A 15,718-nucleotide genomic window follows, 5' to 3' on the forward strand; every position below is an offset into this window, starting at 1 on the left:
GAGATATACCATGTTCTTGGATTGGAAGAATCAACATTGTGAAAATGACTCTACTACCGAAAGCAATCTATAGATTCAATGCAATCCCTATCAAACTACCACTGGCATTTTTCACAGAACTAGAACAAAAAATTTTGCAATTTGTATGGAAACACAAAAGACCCCGAATAGCCAAAGCAATCTTGAGAACGAAAGAAGGAACTGGAGGAATCAGGCTCCCAGACTTCAGACTATACTACAAAGCTACATTTATCAAGACGGTATGGTACTGGCACAAAAACAGAAAGATAGATCAATGGAACAGGATAGAAAGCCCAGAGATAAACCCACGCACATATGGTCACCTTATCTTTGACAAAGGAGGCAGAAATGTACAGTGGAGAAAGGACAGCCTATTCAATAAGTGGTGCTGGGAAAACTGGACAGCTACATGTAAAAGTATGAAATTAGATCACTCCCTAACACCATACACAAAAATAAGCTCAAAATGGATTAAAGACCTAAATGTAAGGCCAGAAACTATCAAACTCTTAGAGGAAAACATAGGCAGAACACTCTATGACATAAATCACAGCAAGGTCCTTTTTGACCCACCTCCTAGAGAAATGGAAATAAAAACAAGAGTAAACAAATGGGACCTAATGAAACTTAAAAGCTTTTGCACAGCAAAGGAAACCATAAAGAAGACCAAAAGACAGCCCTCAGAATGGGAGAAAATATTTGCAAATGAAGCAACTGACAAAGGACTGATCTCCAAAATTTATAAGCAGCTCATGCAGCTTAATAACAAAAAAACAAACAACCCAATCCAAAAATGGGCAGAAGACCTACATAGACATTTCTCCAAAGAAGATATACAGAGTGCCAACAAACACATGAAAGAATGCTCAACATCACTAATCATGAGAGAAATGCAAATCAACACTACAATGAGATATCATCTCACACCAGTCAGAATGGCCATCATCAAAAAATCTAGAAACAATAAATGCTGGAGAGGGTGTGGAGAAAAGGGAACCCTCTTACACTGTTGGTGGGAATGTAAATTGATACAGCCACTGTGGAGAACAGTATGGAGGTTCCTTAAAAAGCTACAAATAGAACTACCATATGACCCAGCAATCCCACTACTGGGCAAATACCCTGAGAAAACCATAATTCAAAAAGAGTCATGTACCAAAATGTTCATTGCAGCTCTATTTACAATAGCCCAGAGATGGAAACAACCTAAGTGTCCATCATCGGATGAATGGATAAAGAAGATGTGGCACATATACAATGGAATATTACTCAGCCATAAAAAGAGACGAAATTGAGCTATTTGTAATGAGGTGGATAGACCTAGAGTCTGTCATACAGAGTGAAGTAAGTCAGAAAGAGAGAGACAAATACCGTATGCTAACACATATATATGGAATTAAAAAAAAAAAAATGTCATGAAAAACCTAGGGGTGAAACAGGAATAAAGACACAGACTTACTAGGGAATGGACTTGAGCCATGGGGAGGGGGAAGGGTAAACGGTGACAAAGCGATAAAGAGGCATGGACATATATACACTACCAAACGTAAGGTAGATAGCTAGTGGGAAGCAGCCGCATAGCACAGGGAGATCAGCTCGGTGCTTTGTGACCGCCTGGAGGGGTGGGATAGGGAGGGTGGGAGGGAGGGAGACGCAAGCGGGAAGAGATATGGGAACATATGTATATATATAACTGATTCATTTTGTTGTGAAGCTGAAACTAGCATACCATTGTAAAGCAATTATACTCCAATAAAGATGTTAAAAAAAAAAAAAAAAAAAAAAAAAAAAAAAAATGTAGCAATCACTTTTAGCTCACTGGGTCTCCATCTGGGACCATTGTCTGCAGATTCCTGACTGAATTTTACTTACAAGTTTGATCTTTAATTTCACCACGAGCGGGAGTCCCGTTTAATTACTTCATCACTTCAGCTAAGAATGCTCAACTTGATGCTAAAACTTACTTCACAATTTTTTAAAGATCTCTTCCCTTTCTGCAAGGCTGGTATCTCTCGGGAGTGGATGCTGTTGCTACACCGTCACCATCACAGGCCCAAGAAAATACAGAATGCACCTGGGTGTTTTCGTTCTGTCACTTCGCTAGAGAACAGCTCTGTGAGACATTTACTGCAGAAACGTTCTAGTAGATCCACCACTGTCGTCTAGATCAGAAAGAAACTTTATTTGTTCCTAAACACATGTCACTGGGACATAATTTCTAATCTAATCCTGTGCAATTGGTTTATCTTCTGCTTTCACTTGAATCTATGAGACTTGTAGAAAAATCACTTTTCCTCCTAATTTAGAGCTTTACTTCTGATTTCACAAGTGGATTATAATTCTCACTTTTGTTTCGGGTTCTAGGGAAAAAAACCTCAAAAAGAAACCAGTTTCAACATGTCTTCTGTTGTTTTCCTTCCTCTCCCTGCCTTCCCCCTTGCCCAAAGGTGCAAAGGTTCCTGACCCTCGGCTTTGTTGACTGTTCCACCCCAGGTGGTCTTCCCCTCCTGGGTAGCAAGAGAGCTGTTTTGCTTGTGAGACACATGCTTCCTCTTCCCTCACCTCAGAGGCTGCCTGGTGGCTCTGGGGTGTGACCATTCACACAGTCATTCCACTTATTTACAGGGTGCTGTCACTACTATGTCGTCCTCAGTAAACTTGGAAGTTCAGGTGGTGACTGATTACCATGGCACCCTTCAGTGCTGCCCCAGAACCTGCTCTGAGCCTTGATCAGAAATGCTCTTCTCTGTATCATGCTGATGCTCAAGGGGTAGCCAAGCTGAACATAATTTTCCCAGAAACATTCAGATGTATAGGAAGCACATTTGACAAAGGAAAACAGCAACCCGGGTAATATCTACCGTCTCTCTATTTTGGTGAGCATTATTGGGAGGATCACAGTTGCCCGGAGGGCTGGTTAAAACCCTGGTTACTGTCCTTGGGCCAGTGTTTGAGTTTCTGATTTGGTGGGTCTGGGATAGGCGAATATGTGCATGTTCCCAGGCCGTGCTAAGAACCTCAGGTTCAGGCTTTGTGCAGCCCAGTGTATGTTAAATTCTATTTACCTAGAGTTACTTTGCCTGAATAGGTCAGTTATCAAAAGAGATTTCAACCACTGGAACATCAGTTCTAAGCTTGCTTGGTGGTCATTTCATGGTTTATGGAATAGGATTTTTCTAACCTGAGTCTTGATTCAGAGACAGAGCATTGATGGAGAAGGGGCACAGGGGTGTAGAGACAGCCGTGTTCTCATTAAGGACTTGGGCAGCACTAACTGTTGTGTCACGGGCGTTCCTTCAGATGCAGGATTAAAAGTTATAGGCCACTGCTACGCTCCTGTTTGAGTCACCCTCAGGAGTTGACTTTGTGGTGAGATCCTCACTGAATCCGAGTTGCCACAAAGGCTCACGTTCTCTGCCTTCTGCTGGCCTGGGAGCCTTCATATGGATGCCTGCAGCTGGGCATGGGCCGTCTCATCCCCTCCACACCAGCTTTCCTCTTGCTTTCTGAACACGTAAGCTTCAAAATCCAAGTGAACTCTGAAAACAGCAACAGTGCCAGAGTGTTAGGACCTTTTATTTTGGAATGGAATTTAACAGGAGGGAAAGGCAACCATAGAAGTGAAGGGTTTGGTTGTGTCTCCTTTTGGCTAATAATAGTTGTGTATAATGAACAGGTAAGTAATAGTGAGCCTTCTAAAGAAAAATGCACACGTTTGCACTGTAAATACATTAAAGGAAAAGTGTATTTGGAAGATTCCTGACAGAGTAGGTTTTTAATAAATGGCAGTCATTACTGTAGTTTTTAAATTGGCAAAAATTACGTTAAAGCTCTTTAGATTAAGCTAAAATGTAAACTACTGCATTTTTTTTAGACTGAGGATTTTAATACAAAAACACCCTAAAAGGACGTATTGAAAAACTTTTTGTCCCTTAAAATGTGGTCCAGTTGTGAAACAGACTTTATTTCTGCTCCTCTGCTCCATCAAGAAGTTCCAAATGCATCAGGACGTAGGTCTTCACGGACAGTAGTGAGAGCCCCTCCGCCCCCCAGGAGAATGCAGGAACACGTAAATATTTAAAACGATGACAAGAAGTCAGAGACACGGTTCTTGTAAATGATTCTTCTGATGGATGGTTTCTTTCTTCTTTCTGATTCAGCAGTACGGTTACTGTTCCTAAACTATTCAACATCAGTGTGCCCAGTTGCAGTGTATATAACTCATGTGTTTAACTTCTCTTTGCTCTTGTCAGTTTATATAAGTACGGGTGTAACTGTGCTCCTGTCTTTTAGATTTGGAATGACTCCAGGAGTTTGAAATTTAAGTGCGTTTGATGATATGCTGTTAGAAACATAACTTGCATGTAGCAAGTGGTAAAAGCACAATTTTACATCTTATTGCTTTAACACGTGTGAATTCCAAGGTTCGAAATTCTAGGTGTTATCAGGGTAGTAGTCTGTGGAAAATGCCTTCTTTTAAACTTGGAAAAATTGATTAATCTTCATGCATTGTTTAAAAAGCTAGAACTAAGATGGAAAAGAAATCTTCTGGGCTGATTCTAGTTGAAGACAATTTCACTTCACAGTGAAGTGTAGACTATTTGAAAGTCCAAATAGTGACTTGTTGCGTGTTATTGGTACTGTTTTATATTTTAGAAGTGACACATTGTTTCCTTGAGTGGGTCAAACTTTTGGAAGGGCAGCACTCTTTTCATACTTGGAGATGTGCATACACTCGAATGTGCTGCTCTGCACAGAGGATGGGATCATGACTGTTTATACCTGGTCTGTTGACAGAGGACACGTTACTCCATCTGCTGTGGGCACTTGGGGCCCTGACGCTGACTAGGGACAAGTGCAGGCTTGAGCTGGCTCAGCTGCCCATGGTGAGGGTGTCCTTGGGCTCCCTGTCTCTGATGCTCCCCCCGGGAGTGATGATACAGTCCTACACCTGTAGGTACATCAGCTTCGTGCCTTCTTTCAATAGAAGAAGGGAAATTTGTGGCAGGTAAGGGGACCAAAAAAGTTATTTATTCTGTTCATCCTTAAAAAGGCTTTGCTTTTCAAGGTTTTGCAGTAGAATATTGAGCTTGCTGGGCTGTGATGTGGTTTTGCTTGAGTATGATAAAGCAGAAGGTCAGAAAGGGAAAAGAATGACTGTATTGTCTGGTTGTTTGAGTCTTCCAGCAAGTCAGGCTGGAAAATATCTGTTGTTTTCTAGTTTTTACCCATATGCTTGTGAAATGCTGAAGAAAACGGGTGGATGTCACCAGTGTTTGGTCCAAATACTGTTATGTCAGGCACTGTTCTGAGTACTTAGATGTATTGACCCGCTGCATCCTCACAAAAACCCCAAGAGGGGGCTTCCCTGGTGGCGCAGTGGTTGAGAGTCCGCCTGCTGATGCAGGGGACACGGGTTCGTGCCCCGGTCCGGGAAGATCCCACATGCTGTGGAGAGGCTGGGCCTGTGAGCCATGGCCGCTGGGCCTGCGTGTCCGGAACCTGTGCTCCGCAACGGGAGAGGCCGCAGCAGTGAGAGGCCCGTGTAGCGCAAAAAAAAAAAAAAAAAAAAAAAAAAAACCCCAAGAGGCGAATACTATTATTGCCCCCATTTTACAGATGAGAAAACTGAGGCTGAAAGGGCACTTGCAAAAGATGACAAAGCGAAGTGACAGGTTTTAACACAACTGTCTGCCTTCTGAGCTGATACCCTTGGCTCTAGGCTATGCTGTAGCTTAATGTGTTACCTGGACTTCAGCTTCCAACCAAGGTGGAGTTACAGGGACGAGGTTCACCTTGGCACCTCAAAGAAAACACTAGACCAAATGTATGGACAATCAGCATCCAAAGAAGGACTGTGACCTGAGAGGGGAAACGAGTGAGGTAGCCCTGTGATGGTGCCTTTACTGCCTGTGGGGCTTCCCAGGCCGTGGTGCAGGGAAGGGGAGCAGGTGGAGCCCAGCAAGATCCATGATCGAGGAGATAGAGCTGATGGTGGAGACCAAAGCATGGTCCCCCGTCTTCTTCAGGGAGCTGGAATCCCCCCTGGCCAGAGGCTGATCATCAGTCCTGTTTGGGGAGACTTTTGTCGAGCAGGATAATTACCTCCTTCTGTCAACTGTGAGCCCTCCTGCCTCCAAGAAAATGGACACACACATATGAAAAAATACCAGAAAGTGATTGGTGGTGGTTGTTGATGGTAACCAGTGTGGTAATTAATATTTTCTTCAATTAGCTGATCATTTTGGCAGTCATTGGGTGTTCAAGTGTGTCAGTTATCGAGTTTATCAGCAAAGGGAAAGTTTACTGTGAAACCAGCCTGAGAACCAGTAGCGTTTCAAGAAAACAGTGGCACCTCTTCAGTAAGAGTGATTCGAGGGCTTATTGCCAGGGAGTGGGACATTCGAGAAGCCTGCATGCTGGGATGTCAAGTGGTTCAAGAACTTAAATCTTGATTGACTCTTAATTAACAGTGAGGTAGGTATTCTCCTTGAAAAGATCACGTGTCACCGAGGCTTTTTATTTCTGTTTGTATCCAGTTCCAGTCACTGAACCCTTCTTAACTTTGTCCTCCAGCTGTCACTCCCTTCCCTGAGTTCCTGCTCTGTCCCCTGGCATTCCCTCCAAGAGAATACCCTTCCTTTGTGCATGTGTGTTGTTTCCCCACAGACGTTAGTCTCAAAGAAGCCCTGCCTGTGCCATGCATGCTGTAGGTGTGTGTAACCACTTGCTTCGCGTGCCTCTTTTTGTTTATAACTCTCAGCTTCTAAAAATCATAACTATCTGGATTCCAGAAGCCGTAGGCACAGCAGAGACAGGGGCACTGAGTGAACTGGGACTGAGAACAGGGAGGGGAACTTAGTCAAGGGCAGAGATAAGAGTCTCAGGTTTTTTGTGTCTCTGGTTAACAGACTAATGTCAGATGAGTAGCTGTTTCCTCTGGTGTGGCCAGGCTTCCATGTGGCACACCCAGGTCCCAACTCCTGCAGGGATTGTAGCCACACCTGCTCCTCTGCTGCCTTCTGCGGGTTGTGAGGGGATCCCGTAAGGTTGGGCTTAACATACCAGAGGGTGTGGGGACAGAAGGATGCGGGGACTAGAAGGTGCAGGTACCGAGGCAGGAGGGCCACCATGAGTCTCTTCGTGGGCAGAGTCGTGAGCTCATCTTGGATAGAGGCTTTCCCATGCCGGAACTTTCCCCAAAGGACAAAGAGGAATCTTGGCTTTTGGGCTGCTGCTGGAACTGTCCTACTATAGGATTTGCTGTTGTTACTGTGAAGGGTGCCAGTTAACCTGGCCGTGTCAGAGGCTCTGGGGATGTGGGGCTGTGGGATAGTGACACTTGTTTTGGGCTAATATGTTCCTTCCTGAATTAAAAAAAAAGTCTGTGGCTGATGCTATAGGGGAGAAAAAGTAATTTTCCCTCTACCCTTCTGAGTTCTTAACTGAGGCTCCCATAATAAAAGACAGATTAACAAGAGAAAAACCTAAGTTTATTAACACACATATCTCATGTGCACATGGGAGATGCCCAGGGGAAATAAGTAATTCCTGAGGTGGCTTAGAATTCAGACATGAAAACAATCCTAACAGGTGAAGGAGAAGTGGAAGGTAGCTCTTAGGAGAGGGGAAGGATTTTTAGGGAAGATGAGTGGCCCTTAGAGGGCGGATGGGAGGATGGCCGTTGGTGACAGGGTCTGTCTGGGGGTGGGGTCCACTTCTAGGCTCCTCTCCTGTGACAAGAGTCAGTCTTCCTGTTGGTGAAGCTCCTGGAGAGGGGACCTGTGACCCCTGAATTCCTGTGGAGGCTCTGTGTTCAGGCAGATGGGGGGGTTCAGAGGAAGCTCTCCCTGCCTCTGCTGCCATTCAGGTGCCTTCAGCTCGAGATAGTCAGTACACCAAAGTGGCACATTTTGGCGTGGCATGTCCTGAACTCCTGCAGTCTTGTTTTGGGGTGGTGTGTTCTGCTGCCCTTCAAGGCTGATTATCTTTATGTAAGAAGCACAGTACTTGAGCTGGGTTTACTGTGGCCCTTTTCTGGCTCTTCCCTCTGAAGTTCCCCCGTAAAGACCAGACATTCTAGGCCAGGCTGTTTTCCCAGTCACACATCGTTTCCAGCGTCTGGTGGTCCAGGACCAAGTGCCCAGGCTCTTCCTTCATTATTAAAATCATTCCTCTAAGATACATCATTGCCTCAGAACTTCTGATCAGCATAAAATATGGCCAGTGCTCTCACACCCGGTTGATTATAACTCTAGAGAAGAGGAAAAATTTCACTCTTAATTAGTTTGTGTGATCTCGTAGATGCAAATATATAATTCCTATTAAACTTTCAAAATCTTGAAAGTCTCTTTCAGACTCTGTTGGAAATCTCAGGTCTTTTGCCACTACTTCACTCTCCTTCTTACCAGGGAAGAAATTGAAGAAAGACGTAAGTGACTTCTTCAGGGTCACAGTGAAGGCTCCTGGCAGAGCTGGGGTTCTGCTCCTTCCTCTGGATTCTTCCCTTTACATCATTAATGAGACAGCCTTGGCGGGGGAGCGTGCCTAAACTGTTAAACTGGCCAAGTGGACTCACTGACATTTGTCATTATCTTGTTCCATTGTTGCCTCAGTTAACTTAGAAAAATAATATTTACCAGAAACAGGTAAAGTTAGGGCCCCACCTTCGCATTCCAGTGGAATTCTTTGTGCTGAAATGCTTTCTGTAGAGTGACCATTTGTTGGTAGAGGAATAATCCCAGAGTTTCAAAGCTGGGAAAGACTTAACAGTCTTCATGCCGTACAGATAACTATCTGACAAATTGTGGATTCCTGAAATGTTAACTTATGCTTACCCATATCAGGGACACACCTTAAGGTATCAGATTCACATTGAGGAAGAGCGACTTTTCCTTAACCATGACAGTCTGACAGACGATGGCCATACCCTGGCCCCTTGGCCCAACCAGGCTTGTTCCTGCCTCTGCCCCTTATCTGAATCTCTGGGCGTTTGTCTTTAAATTTCACTAACTCAAGAGTTGTCTTGAGGACTTAATCTGAAGTAGTAACTCCAGGGCACCACCCCCTTAACCCTAGCAGTAATCAGTATTGCTCTTTTATTGTTTTTTACTACTTCCTCCTCCTTCCTGGCTCCTTTCTTCCACCAGAACAGTGACTCCCTGAGAGCTGGCCTCTATCCTATAAACAGTGCTGGATTTGTGGGGTCATCTGATAAATATTTACAAGCAAATGAATGACATAGACATTTTTAAGTAAAGAAAAAATTGTTGTTTTCCAGAAGTCTTTGTGTGAGCTCAGGCTTTATTTGTATTTAGGCTGCCCTATTTCTGCTGGCTTGTAGGTAACCAAATTATGGATTGAGGACTTTTAAATGCACATGTGTGTCTGTGTGTGTGTTACGTGTTTGAGTGTATCTAAAAGGAAGAATACTCACTTTTGGAATGATGTAAATGATGGAAGGTGGACAAAACTGCTTCATAGGGAAAAAAAACTGCCTTATAAACCCTCTGCAAAGGATATCTAGAGTAAACACTCAAAACAAATGTTTTCTTAAAAAGCCATACCAAACACTGAGAACTTGTTGGAATTAAGTGTAAATAAAAAGCAGTACCAAGCAGAATCTTTGCATGAAGGGTCATTTCACAAAACAGTAATAGTTTACTCTAATTTTATAAATAGCTGGAGAATGAGATTCCTGTGAAAACCACATTTCATTAAAGTAGCATTTGTCATTTCCCATTGTCATTCATCGAGCAGAGACAAATGGTTTAATTTACATGCTGACATTCATTATAATTTTTAATCTTACTTTAAGCTGGTTAGAACATGCCAGCAGTCCCAACTTTCAGGCATGTTCAGGTCAGTGTTTTGTACCTGACCGAGTCTCTTTCTGGTTGGGGTGGGAAATGCCCTTGGTCGGGCCCCATGAGTGGGTGCAGACAGAGGTGCTCTTTGCATTCAGAATAGAGAAGGTTCTGGCTGTGCTGAGGTCAGTAACGAAGGTGTGTAGCTTCAAGACACAACAGAGAAGATTCTTTTGTCTGTTTTGCAGCTCCCCTGTGCTACCACTTGATGAAGCTCTTCCACCTAAATGTTGACAGATTGCAGTGGGCTTACCGTTATCCATCTCATCGTCACCCATGTCCTACTGACACGTTTGCTTCAGGGGCCAAATCTGGACTCCAGTTGCCCCGTCTCCCACCCTCCTCCACAGCCTGCCCACGGCCATATGGCCCTGTGTAGAGGGGCCTAAAGCCTCCCTGGATTTTCTATTGCTAGGAAGACTGTGGTGGTTCAGCTCTTTGAAATTAAAGATAGATAGACCAAGTGTAATACAAAGTCATGCAAATCAGTACTGTAATATGGTAGTTTATGAATACATAATTATATCTTCCTTTACATATTTCTGAATGGTACAGACTTTGAGATTTGGGGGTGAATATTTAGAATTCTGCGAAGTATAACTGGTTAAATTACTTATGCAAATGACTCAGGTCTTCTCATTTCAGGTAAGAATAAGGAAGTTGCAGGGTTTTGTGTTGGCTGTGTACGCTGGGAATTTTCTTTGAACCTGTTTTTTGATTGAGAAAATGAGGGAAGATTTTCCTACCTGGAAGGGCTGTTGTTAGGGAGCCACAGCATCTGGCACCAAGTTCTCAAGTGATCTAGTTTTTATTATATTTAATATTTTGGTAACTGTGTGTCTCACAACAACATGCATTATCTTTACAATTTATAGAAAATTGTATTAGGACAGGAGCAAACCAGGAACTACCTTAATCTAAAAAAAATACTAGGCTGAAGTGCTCCTCTCTTTAAGCACTTTTATTACTTCAGTCCTGGCATATAATCCAGCTGTGCTGGCGACGATGCCGGCTCTGCATTACCACAGTGGAGTGGAGACATCTCAGTGTCACTAGGCAACACTTGCACTCCCCCGCCTCAGGCTTCTGCCTCTCTCCCCTGTCTCTCTTTCTCTCTCCCTCTGTCTCTTCATTTTCATGTCTCCCCCCCCCCGCCCCCCCCAACTCCTCGACTCTCTCCCTCGCTGTCTCTCTTCATCTCTCTTTCTCTTTCTCTCCCCCGTCTGTCTCTCCCTCTCCATCTCTCCCTCTCCATCACTCTGTCTCTCTCAGTCTCCTTCCCACTACTCTGGCCCTCTTTAACACTTGGCTGGGAAACCAGAGGGAAAGAGCCCAGTTACTACAGAAATACAGGGAATTTTACGTGGACTACTTTTGCATCTTGTTTTTCATTTTAATCTAAGTACAAAAGGCAAGTGTCAAAACAAAATCGCTGTTAATTACTCTCTGCATAGTCTGAGTCTGGAGCTTTCCGTCAGAGCTCCAGTAGTTGCAAGTGTCTTGGCCTGAGCCCATTGGTATTCTTGGCGACACTCCTACGAAACGTTTAGAAGTACCACAGGATGTACACAGGAAACGATAGTATGATCTCTGGTAAAAACTGCAGAATCCTGTTTAACAACAATTCTTCAGATTTGTCCATGGGCAAGTCTTTGGTTTAATAAATATTTATTGCCAGTCTCTGCTGGTTGCTGGAAATGTGGAGAGAAGGCACAGCCTCTGCTCTGGGAGCAGCCAGTGTGCCAAGAGGCAGGTGGAGGGCTGGCATGTGTGCGGCGTGCAGGGGGGACCCAACCCAGTCTTGGTAGAGTGGGCACCCAAATATAATAGAGTTTGGAGAATTCGTGCACACACGTGCGTGTGCTCCTGTGAGTACCTACCCATGTTGGATCATATGATGTACTTTGCACACTTTTTTTCACATAACATTATGTTGTGAACATTTTCTCATGCTTTAAAATATTCTGTAAAAAAAAAACCCCTGGCAACCTTTGAGGTAGTGAGAGGAGTACAGTGTTGCTAGTTTGTAGGAAGCCCAAAGGGTGACTCTGGATAAGACCAGGAAGGTGGGTAGAGGCCCATCACACAGGGCCTGGTACCTGTGTATATCAGTTACTTGTGGCTGTGTTTCAGATTGTCCCCAAGCAACCAACATTCATTATTATACAGTTTCTGTGGGTCATGGGCTCAGGTCAGCTTTGCGGGGTGGTTCTGTCTATGGTCCTCTCGTTGTGGTCAAGATTATGGCCAGGCTGCACTCATTTGAAGGCTTGACTGGGCCTGGAGATTCTGCTTCCAGGATGGTGCCCTCACATGGCTGTTGTGAGAGGCCTCAGGGCCTCGTACCTGGCCCTTCCCCAACCGCATGGCAGCCAGCTTCTCCAGAGCTGAGATGTGAGAGAACTGGTCACACCAAGCAGCCCTGGCACAGTGTGCGAGGGACTGTGCAAGAGCGTCAGCACCAGGGGGTGGGGTCATGAGGCTTTCTTGGAGCTGGCTCCCATGCCATGTAGGATTTTGGACATTATCTTAAAATGGAGCCTCGGGCTTCCCTGGTGGCGCAGTGGTTGAGAGTCCGCCTGCTGATGCAGGGGACACAGGTTCGTGCCCCGGTCCGGGAAGATCCCACATGCCGCGGAGTGGCTGGGCCCGTGAGCCATGGCCGCTGGGCCTGCGCGTCCGGAGCCTGTGCTCCTCCGCAACGGGAGAGGCCACAACAGTGAGGCCTGCGTACCGCAAAAAAAAAAAAAAAAAAAAAAATGGAGCCTCGAAAGGATTTTTAAATAGGCAATTGATACAATCTGGCTGCAATATGGAGAGTGACAGAGGAAAAGTGGACATGCGTTTGGGTGCTAATTGTAAAAATCAGATCAGGATACTTGTGGGGAAGGGGTGGTGCTGTCCTTCCCAGGGAAGGACTGGGACGGGCCGTGGGCGAGCTTCTGGGGTGGGTCACAGAGTTTTGTTTCTTGACTTGGTGGTGGTTAAAAGGTTCACCTTAAAGTAATTCATTAAGGCATACATTTGTTTTAGGTGGTCTTCTTTATTTTGTCTGATGTTACAGTAAAAAGATGGTTTTTATTTTTTTAATTTTTTTTAGAGATTTTTTTGATGTGGACCATTTTTTTTTTTTTTTTTTTTTTGGTACGCGGGCCCCTCACCGCTGTGGCCTCTCCTGTTGCGGAGCACAGGTTCCGGTCGCGCAGGCTCAGCGGCCATGACTCACGGGCCCAGCCGCTCCGCAGCACGTGGGATCCTCCTGGACCGGGGCACAAACCCGCGTCGCCTGCATCGGCAGGCAGACTCCCAACCACCGCGCCACCAGGGAAGCCCCCTGATGTGGACCATTTTTAAAGTCTTTATTGAATTTGTTACAGTGTTGCTTCTGTTTTATGTTTTGTTTTTTTGGCCTTGAGGCATGTGGGATCTTAGCTGCCTGACCAGGGATCGAACCTGCAACCCCTGCGTTGGAAGGTGAAGTCTTAACCACTGGACCGCCAGGGAAGCCCCCCAAAAGATGGTTTTTAATAAAGTGGGAGTGGGGGATTGTTTAGCAACTGTCCCAGTGACATGGCAAGAGCCAGGATGTCTTGAAGGGGAGTTGCAGCCATGGGATTGCTCATGGAGCGGGCAGGTCAGAGAGAGAGGAGGGCCGTGGGTTGGGCAGATTTGTCCACTTACCTGATAGAGGGACAGCAGGGAGTTGGGGAGACTCCCAGGTGTGCTTTGGGCACCAGCTGGATGGTGGTGTCATTTCTGAGCTGGTTTTGTGGAGTACGAGGTTGACATCAGCTTGGGCAGGCTGAGTGTGCGAGTTCCTGGAGATTTCCCATGGAGATGTGCAGTGGCTGGTTGGTTATAGGGACCTTCTTCTCAGGGAGGGTCTGGGCTGGGGTGAGGACATGGATGGGGCTTGAGCTGGGGGAGAGAAGCGGAAGGGACGGGGACAGAACCTGAGACTTAGTCACGAGTACAGAGTGGGTCGGGCTGGGCATGGGGGTGCTGACTGGAAAGTTGAAGTGCTGTTTCCTTCCGGAGTCTCCCGTTTTCCTTGTCGCCCTGCTCCTGAGTGTGTTCCAGTCGTGTGAGGGTGGCAAGGAGAGTTGACAATTGACGGTTTCTAGGAGGAGGGGTGGGGAGCGTGAAAGTGACCGCAACTTGTTGGCATCTTACCTTTATGTTTCTTTAATTACTTTACATCTCTGATAAAAATGGTTGGTTATTAAAACAAGTGAAACAGAAAAAATAAGAATGAGAAAGAATGTGGAACAGGCTCATAAAAAGAATGAAAAAATCCGTTTTTAGAAGGGGAGTTAAAGATGGTAAATGGGTTTGCTAGAAGTAGGCATGAGGCAGAGGCGTCTGACACCAGCCTTAAGAAGAAACAAGCACTTGGGTTCAATGGCGAATGTGCTCAGTGGTGAGTTCTTTCTGAAGCCGCCCACCAGGCTGTGGTGCAGGGATATCCCCGGGCCCCGGGTGCCCCTCATGTGGATTGATTTCCAGGAGCAGGTTAGAGGGAGAGGGGCCTCCCGAGGGGCCTGTTACACCCCAAAGACTCTAAGGTACGTTTGGTTATTGATTCCAGTGCTAGAGGTACTCTCAGCGTTGCCCTCCCTCCAAGCTTGTTAGGGGGGCATCAGCTGTAAGCAGTAGCTTAATTTACTAGTTTTAGGCACAAAACATTCCAGAATCTTAATGAAAAACATTATTAGGACGGTAAGTATGTTTGTTGTACCCAATTGAGAAAAATGCTTTGAAATGAGCTCTGGGGAAGGCATGGTGACTGAAATGGTGAAAATAACGAGAATGTTGCATTTGAAGAAAATTGTTCTCAGGTCAGACCTATGACAGTATCCTGAGGAGGATTTGGGAGATAAAAGGATAGAAAATGGAGGGAACAGAGTGGAGAGCAGCTTGTCCGCCGCCGTCCTGTTTCCTGGCATCTCTCTGGGTGGACTTGCCTAGTTTTATTCTGTGCAGGAAACTGGGAGGCTCTTACCTTGCCAACCTTGGGTGGCAGCTGACCCTCTGCTCTCGGCAGCTGGAGTCTGGAGTCGGGTGAGCACCTCCTTCTCTTTGCTGGGTTTCTGAGGAAGCTCCCCGAGGGCTGATGACGTTCACAGTTCGAGGACCCTCACGCGTGCCTGTGTGTCCCTGTCATTCTGCCTCAGGCCACGCCCTGGACAGGTGGGGGCAGTGACAGTGGCCAGGGCCCGTGGGGCAGGAGGGCTGAGTGGTGTCCTTGGCCGAGTTGGTCTCAGTTGTGGAGTACGTCATTCACACGGCCCCGTGGTGCCCACGGCTTGGGGTGGGGAGGCCAGGCTGCACCCCCACTCCCTCACAGCGTCGTGGAGGACTTGTCCTGGAGGAGAAGCCTCTGCTCCGAGTCATTCTGCTCCGCTGCACAGTGAAACCGTGTGGAAGTGCCCGAGTGGTAGGAAGTGTCAGCCATTCAGTCGTTGTTTGCCTGGATCATTTCCGAAGACGTGATTCTCGGCAGCGGCTGGGGTGCGGGCGGGAGCTGGTACCAGTTCCTTTCCCTGGGCTGTGACCTGGGCACACAGGCACATAGCCTGGTCTGGATTTCTTGTGTGTAAAAATGAGAGTTTTGACCTCAGCAGTGATTCACAGGTGTCCAGAACATGACCTGTTTTATTAAAGAGCCTCTTCAAACAATTATAGTAACAGCAGTGTGCTTTTTTTTCTTTCTGACACATGTTTTTACTGTGGACCTAATATTGTGTCAGATACTCTGCTGATCCTGGGGCTACAGAGATGAATAAGGTACCGCCTCCAGGCCCCTGGGTGTTGCCATTCTTGGCCTCCCT

At 45.9% G+C, this 15,718-nt stretch overlaps 1 protein-coding gene across 10 annotated transcripts in view; it reads left to right on the forward strand.

Moving 5' to 3' along the window:
• DIP2C (disco interacting protein 2 homolog C) overlaps nt 1–15,718 on the forward strand; it is a 367,823-nt gene that overhangs the window by 103,563 nt on the left and 248,542 nt on the right. The window contains exon 1 of one of the 10 annotated variants that reach the window (XM_079907064.1): nt 5,016–5,029. The exons of the other annotated variants lie outside the window; for them this stretch is intronic. The gene's annotated coding sequence lies outside the window, so the exon portion shown is untranslated. Of the gene's footprint in view, nt 1–5,015; nt 5,030–15,718 lie in introns of those variants that run through there. 10 annotated transcript variants of the gene reach the window in all.

This window comes from Stenella coeruleoalba, assembly GCF_951394435.1.
Source record: "Stenella coeruleoalba genome assembly, chromosome: 2".
NCBI classification, from domain to species: Eukaryota; Metazoa; Chordata; class Mammalia; order Artiodactyla; family Delphinidae; genus Stenella; species Stenella coeruleoalba.